Source organism: Lathyrus oleraceus, chromosome 6, assembly GCF_024323335.1.
Source record: "Lathyrus oleraceus cultivar Zhongwan6 chromosome 6, CAAS_Psat_ZW6_1.0, whole genome shotgun sequence".
NCBI classification, from domain to species: Eukaryota; Viridiplantae; Streptophyta; class Magnoliopsida; order Fabales; family Fabaceae; genus Lathyrus; species Lathyrus oleraceus.
The window spans coordinates 370,953,264-370,965,524 of NC_066584.1; the positions used below are offsets into that span (position 1 = coordinate 370,953,264).

A 12,261-nucleotide genomic window follows, 5' to 3' on the forward strand; every position below is an offset into this window, starting at 1 on the left:
AAGAAATCGGTCCCGCTTTATTCACAGTTAAAGTCATATGAGCAAGCATGAACGGGACCAAATTAATACGTCTATTTGTGAGGCTTCCTTGTAAACATAGAAGCTCTCTAGCATTAATCTTATTTGGATTCTCCCGGCCAAAAATAGTGCATGCCAACAGATATCTAAAAACTCTGATGGTCGGGTTATGGATAGTTGAGGCAAGAACTCCTTCAAAAGAGTTTATGGAAGTGTTTGATAAACGCTCCAAGAAGGAAAATACCTCAACAAACCATTCGGAATCCAAAGGGGCCTCACAAATAGCACCGTCTCCATGAGGGATTCCTAACAAGCTGGCTAGTTCGTCGGTACTGAATTGGTATTCAACAGCAAACATTCTAAATTTGACAGTACCAACTGTGCTAGCAGTGTTAGGGTTGACAATATAAATTAAGGAACTCAAAAATTCAATTGTCAACCGCTCATAGGTAGGTTCTTTATTGGAAAAGAAATTATGCAAACCTAAATTATCTAATAAATGAAATATGCTATGATAGATACCTAAAGTGTAGAGACAATTTTCGTCAACATACCTTGTCGGGAGGATTTCCCGATTTTGCAACCGTTCGATAATTTTTCTTTGTTTATCCCCCGGTTTCCCTCCTCGAAGAACGAATCCGTTAAACTCCATTTGAAAAGCTCTTGAAAAGTGATGAAGAAGATGAAGTGGTTTGTGAAAAGGTTGGATTTTTACAAAATCCGACGGATGAAATCGAAAATAGAAATTGGAATAATGATTTATGTGGTGTGGTGGTTAGAAAAGTATGAGCTTTTTGTGGGTTCAAGGATGTTTTTCCAAGGTGAAAAAATGGGTTTGGAAGGTTGTAAGTTGCAAAAAATGGTGAAGAAAGGGGTTCTGCCCCGACCTTTTACAGACGCTGTGGCGGGCGCCACAAGGCAAAATCTGGCTGGGCCGGATTTTGGTCCTTTGGTATGGGCTTCTCTTGTCTTTTGGCTTTGAGGGGTCCGGATAGCATTTGTCTTGTGATTTTCCTAGTATCTTTGACTTGCATAATTTTATAAAGGTAAAAACAAAAAATAAAAATGAAACTGAAACAAAAATTAAATATAAATAAATAAATAACTGAAAAATTAAAATGCAAATAAAACAAACATAAAACACATATAAATAAAAATAGAAATACTAATGTATATATGTAGTTTATATAATATTCCAAATGCGATAATATAAGATGAGTTATGTAAATACGAGAAATATAAAAAAGAGATAAAATAAGATGAAATGGTGAGATCATATAGTGGGGATGTCATCTTCCTGAGAGGAACCACGGAGCATGGCTACCTCCTGCTTGAGTTCTGCGATCTCCTGATATAGACAGTCGGCTTCAGTAGCATGGGTGAGATCGAACACTCCCATCTGTAAAGTGAGGTCAGCCACCTCCTGTCTAAGCGTTGTGATCTCTCTACGACACTCAGCAATCTGAGTGCGGATGTCGGATGTCTGCAATGAAAGATTATTAGAGAAAACAGTGATTCTGGGAGATGGTGGTGTAGGTGTGTATTCAGAAATAGGTGGTGATCTTGGTTCCTCAATGGTCTCTCCCTGGCCCTCCAGAGCATAACTCCAATTCGCTGGATCATGCACACTGGTCATCATAGGATCTGGCAATATGAAATAATGGATGGCCTCGTTGTCGACTAGCAGTCGGAACTAACATGGGTGGAAAGAGGCTCTCCTCATCAATCCTCTGGTCAAACAGAAGTCGATGTCCATGGTAGTGTACCTACAGTAGATCCGGAGATGTGACAGCTTACGAGACAGACCTAAAGCGACAGCAATCTGCGTGATGATTCCGCCAACATGGATGACTCCTTTGGTAGATCTGGAGATACTGCTGAGACTATATAATAAAAAGTTCCCACATGCTACTGGGCGAGACTGGGATGCACAAAATAATAGGAAGATCTCCTCTTCACTCAGTAGTGTCTCTACATCCGGCCTTCCCAGGAAGGAATGTGCTAATATCATCTGAAAGTATCTGAAGGCTGGGTTATGTATGACATGAGACAGCTGCATAGATGGATCCTGGCTTCCGCCACCCGAGATATCACTCCAAAACTTCTCAACCTTCTTACCCAGGAAATATCCCATAGGTGTCTCCGGGATAGCATCAGGAGTAGTCTGGAAGCCCAATAAGTCGTCGAACTCTTTCTGGCTGAAGGAGTACTCAACTCCAAAAAGCCTGAAAGCAACATACCCATCTGGTCCAGAATATGGGTCATAGTCGAATGAACTCAGGAACTCCAAAGTCAGGTTCCTATAGGTGTTACTCAAGTCATCAGCAAAATCGTCCCAGTGAAGCTGGTGGATAAGGAATCGGATACTCTGCTCGATACCCAGTGCCTCCATACAGTGTTGATCAGGATAACGTGTGGGTGCCATAGGGAGCTGATACAGAGCGATGTAGCGCTCCCTCTGAGCATTATCTCTAAAGGCCACGTGCATGTCATCAAAATCCTGCATCCTGTAAAAGTTAAGAAAGTGATCCTGAAAATACAAACCATTCAAATTTTAGTCTCAATGCAAAATATGATAAAATAAAATAAAAATAAAATTAAATAAATGCGAAAAAGTAAAATGAAAGAAAAACCATGGGTTGCCTCCCACGCAGCGCTTGTTTAACGTCAATAGCTTGAAGATTAGAATTTATACACCTGTAGTAGTAGGAATTGGTGGATCAATCAGAGTGTGGCTTGAGTAGTATGCTGGAATGTCTCCTCCTTCGTAGAGCTTCAGTCTTTGTCCATTTACAATGAATGGGCTACAGGTATCGTTCTTGATTTCTACGGCTCCGGATCTCATAATCTTGGATACTTCGAAAGGACCAGTCCATCTTGAACGTAGCTTTCCAGGGAAGAGTCGTAACCTAGAGTTAAAAAGGAGAACATGATCGCCTATATTGAAAAATTTTTTTACTATTCTTTTGTCGTGATAGGCTTTTGTCCTCTCTTTATATATTTTTGCATTCTCGTAGGCAGATTGCCTAAGTTCTTCTAATTTATGAATGTCTAGGGTACGCTTTTCTCCAGCGGCTAGGTAGTCTAAATTCAAAGTTTTAATGGCCCAATAGGCCTTATGCTCTAATTCGAACGGTAACTGACATGATTTTCCATAAACTAGTTGATAAGGAGTAGTTCCTATAGGGGTTTTGAAAGCGGTTCTATAGGCCCATAATGCTTCTTGAAGCTTCTGAGACCAGTCTCTCCTAGAAATAGAAGCAGTTTTCTCTAGGATTTGTTTTATCTCCCTATTAGATACTTCTACTTGGCCACTAGTCTGTGGGTGGTATGGTGTTGCTACTTTATGCCTAACTCCATATTTTCTTAAAAGTTTGTCAAATATTCTCGATATAAAGTGTGATCCTCCATCGATTATGACTAAACGTGGTGTTCCAAATCTAGGGAATATATAGTTTTTAAATAGTTTGATTACTACCCTAGTGTCGTTTGTGGGTGTAGCTATAGCTTCAATCCACTTAGACACATAGTCTACAGCTACTAAGATATACCTATTTCCTAAGGATGATGGAAAAGGTCCCATGAAATCTATACCCCATACGTCAAAGAGTTCTACTTCCTGAATGTTTCTTAGAGGCATTTTATCACGCCTTGAAATGTTTCCAGTGCGTTGGCATCTATCACACTTGACAATACAAGCATAGACATCACGCCACATGGTAGGCCAGAATAGGCCAGCTTGAAGAATCTTGGCATATGTCTTAGAGGTGCTCGCATGTCCACCATAAGGTGCAGAATGACAATGCTCGATAATATTATTTACCTCTTCTTCTGGAACGCAACGGCGAAAAATGCCATCTTTACCCCTCTTGAAAAGGAGTGGTTCGTCCCAATAGAAGTTTCTCACATCGTGGAAGAATTTCTTCTTGCGGTGGTAGTCAAGATCAGGGGGTACTATATCTTCTTTAGGTTTTCTATAACTTCTATTTTAGCTTTATCTACCTCTATACCTTTTTCAGAAACTATATGTCCTAAAATTATTCCTTCGGTTACCATGAAATGACATTTTTCCCAGTTTAGCACGAGGTTCACCTCCACGCATCTCTCTAGGATTTTCTCAAGGTTAGCAAAACAATTGTGGAAATCAAATTCGCAAACCGAGAAATCATCCATAAACACTTCCGTAATACCATCTAGGTAATCTGCAAAGATTGACATCATGCAGCGTTGGAAAGTAGCTGGGGCATTACAGAGGCCGAACGACATTCGTCTGTAGGCAAAAGTTCCATAAGGGCATGTAAAGGTAGTTTTTTCTTGATCCTTCCTAGTTGCTTTATTTAATTTTCTATAATCTATACACATCCGTCATTCTCCTTCTAAACGTTTTGCTACATGTTCGCCTTTATCGTTTTGCACGACTGTGATGCCTCCCTTTTTAGGTACTACATGCACAGGGCTCACCCACTTACTATCCGAGATCTGGTAGATGATACCTGCCTCAAGTAACTTGAGAACTTCATTTTTAACAACATCACTCATTATAGGGTTTATTCTTCTCTGATGTTCCCTAGAGGGTTTTGAATCTTCTTCGAGTGAAATCCGCTGCATGCATACGGATGGACTTATACCTTTCAGGTCAGAGATATTATATCCTAAGGCTGAGGGATATCTTCGTAAAACGTCTAAAAGTTGGTTTGTTTCCTTTTGACTCAAGGTAGCACTGACTATAACTCGACGGTTCATCTTTTTATCGAGGAACTCATATCTCAAGTTCTTAGGCAGTTCCTTAAGTTCTAAGATTGGTTTCTTAGGGCATGGCATAGGATCTGGGGTAAGGGATAAACATTCGTAAAGGTTATCATCGATGTAGGGTTTCTTAAAGTCATCATCTTCCCTAATGAGAGTTGATGGTAACTTGATTGTTTTTATAATTTCTTTTTGTTCTAATTCTCTAACACATTCATCAATGATGTCTAAGGCATAACCCGAGTCTCCCATCATAAGTGCCATAAGAAATTTCGAAAGTATAAATTCTATTTTCTCGTCACCTACCTCAAATGTCAACTTTCCTTTCTTGACATCTATTATGGCTCCTGCAGTTGATAAGAATGGTCTACCTAGAAGGATTGGTATATCATTGTCCTCTTTGATGTCCATGACAACAAAATCAGTAGGGATAAATAACTTACCTATCCTAACAGGAACATCTTCTAAAATGCCTATCGGATACTTAACAGATCTATCGGCTAACTGAAGTGACATCTTAGTGTGCTGTAATTCTTCTAAGTTTAACCTCTCACAAACCGCTAAAGGCATTAGGCTCACACTAGCTCCTAAGTCTAGAAAAGCTTTTTTGATGACATGATTACCCAAAAGGCAAGGAATGGAGAAATTTCCAGGATCTTTATCTTTCTTCGCTAATTTGTCCTCGGAAATAGCATTACATTCCAAAGGCTTCGGATCGTCAAGTCTACGTTTGTTGGTAAGGATGTCTTTGAGAAATTTTGCATGAGAAGGTATCTGGGTGATGGCTTCTGTGAAAGGGATTTCTACATGAAGCTTTTCTATAACTTTAATAAATTTTTGATACTGTTTATTGATCTGGGTTTGTTTGAGTCTTTGCGGATATGGTATAGGTGGTTTATATGGTGGGGGTGGTACGTAAGTTTTATCTTTAGGTTCTTCTCCTTTTTCTCGACCTTCCTGGTTTTCAGATTCCTCTGGTTACTTTACTTCGTCCGTGGGTTTGGTACATTCCTTAGAAGTTACGGGTTCACTCAATCTAGGGTATGGTGGCTCATCATAAGCGTTCCCACTTCGTAGGGTAATGGCATTGGCTTGTCCTCTCGGATTTTGTTGAGGTTGTCCAGGGAATTGTCCTCCAGGTGTAGTCTGAGGGACTTGGTTTAAAGCTACCTGAGAGATCTGAGTTTCAAGCATCTTAGTATGAGTAACTATTTTGTCAACCTTGGTTCCTAACTGAGTAATCAATTCGTTAACATGAATGTTTTGATTCATGAACTCCTTGTTTTGTTGGGTTTGAGCGGTGATAAAATTTTCCATAATTTTCTCAAGGCTCGGCTTTGGTGCCGCAGGTTGCATAGGTTGATTTGATCTAGGGGCTTGATAACTAGGTCTCGGAGGTGCATTATTTTGAATAGGGTTATTGTTTTTATAGGAGAAGTTCGGGTGATTCCTCCATCCAGGGTTATAGGTATTCGAATATGGGTTCCCTTGGGTGTAGTTTACTTGCTCAGAGTGGGTTTCGTTTAATAGACCGCATTCTGCAGTTTGGTGTCCTTTGGTTCCACATATCTCACAATCCGATGAAACTGCGGCTACAGTATTCGGGGTTATGCACATATGCTCGACTTTGAGGGCTAATGCGACCATTTTAGCTTGCATCATGTCTATAGAGCTTAGTTCATGCACTCCTCCTTGGGCTTCCTTCTTCTCAACTGTCGCTCGTTCGACTCCCCATGATTGATGGTTTTGAGCCATATCTTCGATGAGGGCACTAGCTTCAGGATAAGGTTTGTTCATCAGAGCACCGCCTGCGGCAGCGTCGATGGTCATCTTTGTGTTGTAATGAAGTCCATTATAGAAGTTTTGAATGATTAACCAATTTTCTAAACCATGATGTGGGCATGCTCGTAAAAACTCTTTATATCTCTCCCAAGCTTCGAACAACGATTCTCCTTGGTTTTGGGTAAATCTAGTTATATGGTTTCGAAGAATGGCGGTCTTACTCGGGGGAAAATATCTAGCAAGAAAAACTCTTCTAAGGTTATCCCAAGTCGTAATGGAATTGGGTGGAAGGGAATCTAACCATGATAGGGCTTTATCTCTGAGGGAAAAAGGAAATAATCTTAAACGTATTGCCTCAAGAGAAGCTCCATTGGTTTTAAAAGAGTCTGCTAATTGAAGAAATATTTTTAAATGTTGGTTTGGGTTCTTAGTAGCGAGACATGCGAATTGTCTCTGTTGCACTAGTTGCAACAGGGATGGTTTAAGTTCAAAATTATTAGCTGGGATGGTTGGGTTTACTATACTAGAACTAGGTTCTTCGTTAGATGGTTGAGCAAAGTCCTTAAGAGGTCTTTGGTTTTAATCGGCCATAGCTCTCTTAATTCTATGAAAGAATAAACGTGTGCGAGTGTAACGTTCAGGTTCCGCCAGAGGGTATACTAAGCTTAAACTTCCGGTGCAGCGAGTTCTTCGCATTGACCGGCGGGAAATAGCCTAAGTCTAAACGATATAACAACAGGAAAATGAAATTTGACGAAATTGGTCCCCGACAACGGCGCCAAAAACTTGATGCGGTGTTTCGCAAGTATACAAACGCGTCAGAGTAATATAAAAGATTGTCGAATCCACAGAGACCAAGTGTCAATCTATCGTTATCTATCGTTATGGTGTTTATCAAAGGTAATCGAAATAGGTGTTTTTGGAGTGTGCAATGAAAAGTAAAGTATTGAAATAAAGATATAATTAATAAAGAGAGGATCGAATGTAATTCACGTAATTAATTAATAATCCAAGTTCTTGCTAGTAGAGCTACTTATGGGCAGTGTTTCCTACTTTGAAAAGAACTAATTTAACAGGAACAGTCGCTTTCGCGTATTCAGAACCGAGTTGTACTCCCTAATCAAACCCTCTTATTGTCACTTATAAAAAGGCGCGCATTGCGTTAGAGTAGTAAACTTATTTTTAAGAAATATAGTATCTTGACTAAGTTGAAAAGTATTATAACCTGGATTTCTTAACCAAAAGAGGTTCTCACGAACCAGACTCTAAACTTATAAACGCGTCCGAAAATAGTTTTAAAATCTCTTTTCTTCTTAATGTTAAAAACTCCTAATGAACTAGACAAAGCGCTTTCGCTGTTTTTGAAATAGTTAAAAACAATTAAGTTTAAAAAGATGTTGGACGGCTTTCGATCTTACCCAACGGAATTGAAGTGCGGGAAAACTTAAGTTGAAAGTTAAAATAGCCCTTAAGTGTTTCTACGAAGAATTGTACGGATTACTGGTTCAATTATGATCCTTACATTCTAACCTTATAAATTTAGCTAGACATGGTAATGTAAAAGTGCATTAAAATAAATAAAAGTAGTGCGAGTGCGGAAAATAAATAAAAGTAGTGCGAGTGCGGAAAGTAAATAATTTAAATCGAGTGCGAGGAAATAAATAATTTAAAGCGAGTGCGAGGAAATAAATAATGTAAAGCGAGTGCGGGGAAATAAATAAAAGTAAAGCGAGTTCGGGGAAATAAATAAAAGTAAAGCGAGTGCGAGGAAATAAATAAAGTAAAGTGAGTGCGAGGAAATAAATAAAAGTAAAGCGAGTGCGACGAAATAAAATAAAGTAAAGCGAGTGCGGGAAAATAAATAAGATAAAGACGAGTAATAAAAACCTGCTCCAATCGGAGGGTTGAATAAATTGCAAAGCGGAAATGAAAATGGCGGCAGGATTCACTTCCTTCCAAAGTGCTCCAAACTCGATTACAAACTCTATCACAGACTTGATTACACAATTGTGGTAACACTCCAATGCGAAGCGATTACCACTTTATAAAACTAAATATATGCCTAAGTGAAACAAAGTTGCTCTGAGTTTGCCTCTGCTCTAAGTTTGGATGATTGTAAAAGTGATTTCGAGTTTCTATTTATAAGCAAGTAAAAAGATGGAAATGACAAGGATGCCCTTCAACTTGAAAATGGGAGGGAAAAACTTCCCTCTTGTGGCGGCCGCCACAAGGCCATGGCGCCCGCCACAAGCACAAAATGAGGCGCCTTAGTGGAAGTAGTGGGGAACGTGGAAGTTGAGGGAAGTTGGGCTTGGACACGTCATGGCAGGGTCTATGCGCCAGCCATGGGGTAGGCCACAAGAACAAAATGCTGAATTTTAGGGTTTTTGGCTCTTTTTCGCTCCTTTTCTCGATCGGGGCTCCGATTAAAGTAAAAACCTGAAAACAAAGGAAAACATACCAATAACACAACAAAATGATAATAAAACAACTAGAATGCATGTGAAATCAGAGTCGAAAATACGGTAAATTTCAGTGTTATCATCGTCTGTAAAATCGGCGAAGATTGCCATCATGCATCTTTGAAATGTTGCGGTAGCGTTGCATAGTCCAAATGGCATTCGTCGGTAGGCGAATGTACCATAAGGGCATGTGAAGGTAGTCTTTTCTTGGTCGTCAGGATGTATTGGGATTTGAAAGAATCCTGAATAACCATCTAGATAGTAGAAATGAGAATGCTTAGCCAATCGTTCAAGCATTTGGTCAATGAAGGGTAGAGGGAAATGATCTTTACGAGTGGCTTTATTTAGTTTTCTATATCCATTTCACATTCTACTTCCAACCATAACTCTTTGTGCTATAGATTCGCCCTTCTCGTTCTTCACAACTGTAACACCTCCTTTTTTGGGTACTACATGAACGGGGCTAACCCATTGACTATCGGAGATCGGGTATATGATTCCAGCATCTAGAAGTTTCTTTACTTCATCCTTGACTACGGTACTTAGGATTAGATTTCTCCTTCTCTGGTGTTCTCTAGAGGTTTTACAATCTTCCTCTAGCATAATGTGATGCATACAGATAGAAGGATTTATTCCTTTTAGATCGGGGATGTTATATCCTAACGCTGTTGGGTATTTTCTTAGGACATCTAATAGTTTCTCAGTTTCCATCTGTCCTAAGTCAGCGTTGACTATTACTGGTCTTTTCAGTTCAGTGTCTAGGAATTCTTATCTTAGGTTCTTTGGTAGTGCTTTTAATTCAAAGTCAGGTTTCTTTGGGCATGGCATGTGGTTAGGTGTAAGTGCTAAACATTCGCTTAAACTTTCGTTTTGGTATGGTTCAGGCTAACTATTGTCTTCAAAGATTCGAGGGATTTGGATTTTCATTATTTTAGAGTATGTGGTTTTATCCATCTCCATCTCTCTCACGCACTCGTCTATGACATCAAGCAAATAACAGGTGTCGTCTATAGCTGGCGCTTGTAAGAATTGGGTCAAGATGAATTCAACCTTTTCCTCTCCAAGTTCGAATGTCAGCTTACCTCTCTTTACGTCTATTATGGCTCTGGCGGTAGCCAAGAATGGCCTTCCTAGTATGGTAGGTGTATTGGCATCTTCTTTGATGTCCATGAATATGAAGTCTGTAGGAATGTAAAATTATCCTACCCGTACGGGGACATTCTCTAGTATACCGACAGGATATTTGATTGAGCGGTCAGCTAATTGAACAGACATCTTGGTCGGTCTTAATTCTCCCATACAGAGCCTTCTACAAATGGTTAAGGGCATTACACTAATGCTGAGCTTTGTCTATGATGAATTTTCCAATGACACAGGGTATGGAGAAACTACCTGGGTCTTTTAGTTTGGGAGGCATGCTATTTTGGATTATGGTGCTACACTCGGCAGTAAGTGTAACTATTTCTTCTTCCTCAATCTTTTTCTTATTGGATAGGATTTCCTTAAGAAATTTGGCGTAGGAGGGCATTTGTGTGATGGCTTCTATAAAGGGTATCATAATGTTTAATTGCTTCAGAAGTTCAACAAATTTCCTAAATTGATTCGCAGTTTTAGAACTTTTGAGTCTTTGAGGATACGGAACGAGTGGTTTATAAGGAGGTGGAGGCACATAAGGTTTCTCTTTCTCTTCGGCCTCTTGGGTATTATCTTCTGTTTCCTTTGGTTCATTTACCTGCTAAGTTGAGGTTTTATCTGGTTTTTGGTACATGGAAGGGTTTTGGAGTCTTGGATCTACGGGTCCGTCTACTTCTTTTCCACTCCTCAGTTTAACGACATTTGCATGTCCCTTTGGATTAGGTTACGGCTGTCCAGGAAATGTTCCAGCTGGAGCGGCTGTAGATGCTTGATGTTGAGTCACTTGTGAAATTTGTGTTTCAAGCATTTTATTGGGGGTGGCTAAGGCGTCTACTTTGTTTGCTAGTTGTTTAAGTTGCTCACTAGTATGTATGTTTTGGTTCAAGAAGTCTTTGTTTGTCTGAGCTTGGGTAGCTATGAAGCTTTCCATCATTATCTCGAGATTTGACTTCCTAGGCATGTTAGGAGCATTATTAGCTGGTTTTTGATATCCAGGCGGAACAGCTGGTTCTTGGCCAGGTGCATACAAGGCATTGTTATTCTTATACGAGAAATTAGGATGGTTTTTCCAACCTGGGTTGTAGGTATTTGAATAGGGATTTCATTGTGTGTAATTCACTTGCTCGGTTGGGACTCCTGCTAATATTTGACATTCTTGTGCAGTGTGTCCAGGGTTTTCACATAACTCGCAGTTTGGAGTTACAGCAGCCACAGTGGCTGCAGGTGGTATGGTCAAGTTATCTAGTTTTTGAACAAGGGCATCTATCTTTGCATAAACATGGTCAAGGCTACTGATTTTGTACATTCCACCCTTCGTCTGGGACTTTTCCATTGGAGTTCGTTCACCTCCCCATTGACAATGGTTTTGGGACATGTTTTCAATTAGTTGATAGGCTTTGGTGTATGGCTTATCCATAAGTGCACCGCCCGCGGCAGCGTCTATTGTAAGTCTTGTGTTATACAGAAGCCCATTGTAAAATGTGTGAATGATCACCCAGTCTTCGAGACCGTGATGTGGACATATCCTCATCATGTCCTTGTATCTCTCCCACGCTTCGTAGAGAGATTCCACATCTTTTTTCCTGAATCCGTTGATTTGAGCTCTCAGCATAGCGGTTTTGCTCGGCGGAAAATATCGAGATAATAAAATGTTCTTTAGTTCTTCCCATGTCGTTACGGAGTTGGATGGCAAGGATTGCAACCAAGCCCAAGCTCTGTCTCTTAGTGAGAAAAGGAAGAGGCGCAGTCTTATCGTATCTTGAGATACACCATTCGCCTTTACAGTATTTGTGTACTGCACAAACTTGGTCAGGTGTTCATTAGGATCGTCCGTAGGATTTCTAGAAAATTGATTTTGTTGGACGACTGATAATAGTGAGGGTTTCAGCTCGAAATTGTTTCGATTGATAGCGGGGGAAGCAATGTTGTTGTGAGGTTCTTGTTGGGACGAGGTAGCGTAGAATTTAAGAGGACGATTCTTTGGTCGTTCTTCAACCATGTTTGGTTTTTCTTCTGATTTAGGAGGAAAGGAGATATCGGGAATACCGTACTTTTGTTGATACTCGTGTATCCGGCGTCTCACGTACAAGAAACGCTTTAATTCAGGGATTGGTGGTGC

General features: G+C 40.0%; 2 non-coding genes across 2 annotated transcripts; both read left to right on the plus strand.

The window, feature by feature from the left end:
- Positions 1-6,649: 6,649 nt before the first annotated feature.
- Positions 6,650-6,756, plus strand: LOC127099378 (small nucleolar RNA R71). Its single transcript, XR_007793885.1, has one exon. It is a non-coding gene; the product is annotated as a small nucleolar RNA R71 (small nucleolar RNA).
- Positions 6,757-11,647: 4,891 nt separating this feature from the next.
- On the plus strand, positions 11,648-11,754 carry LOC127098905 (small nucleolar RNA R71). Its single transcript, XR_007793589.1, has one exon. It is a non-coding gene; the product is annotated as a small nucleolar RNA R71 (small nucleolar RNA).
- Positions 11,755-12,261: the final 507 nt, after the last annotated feature.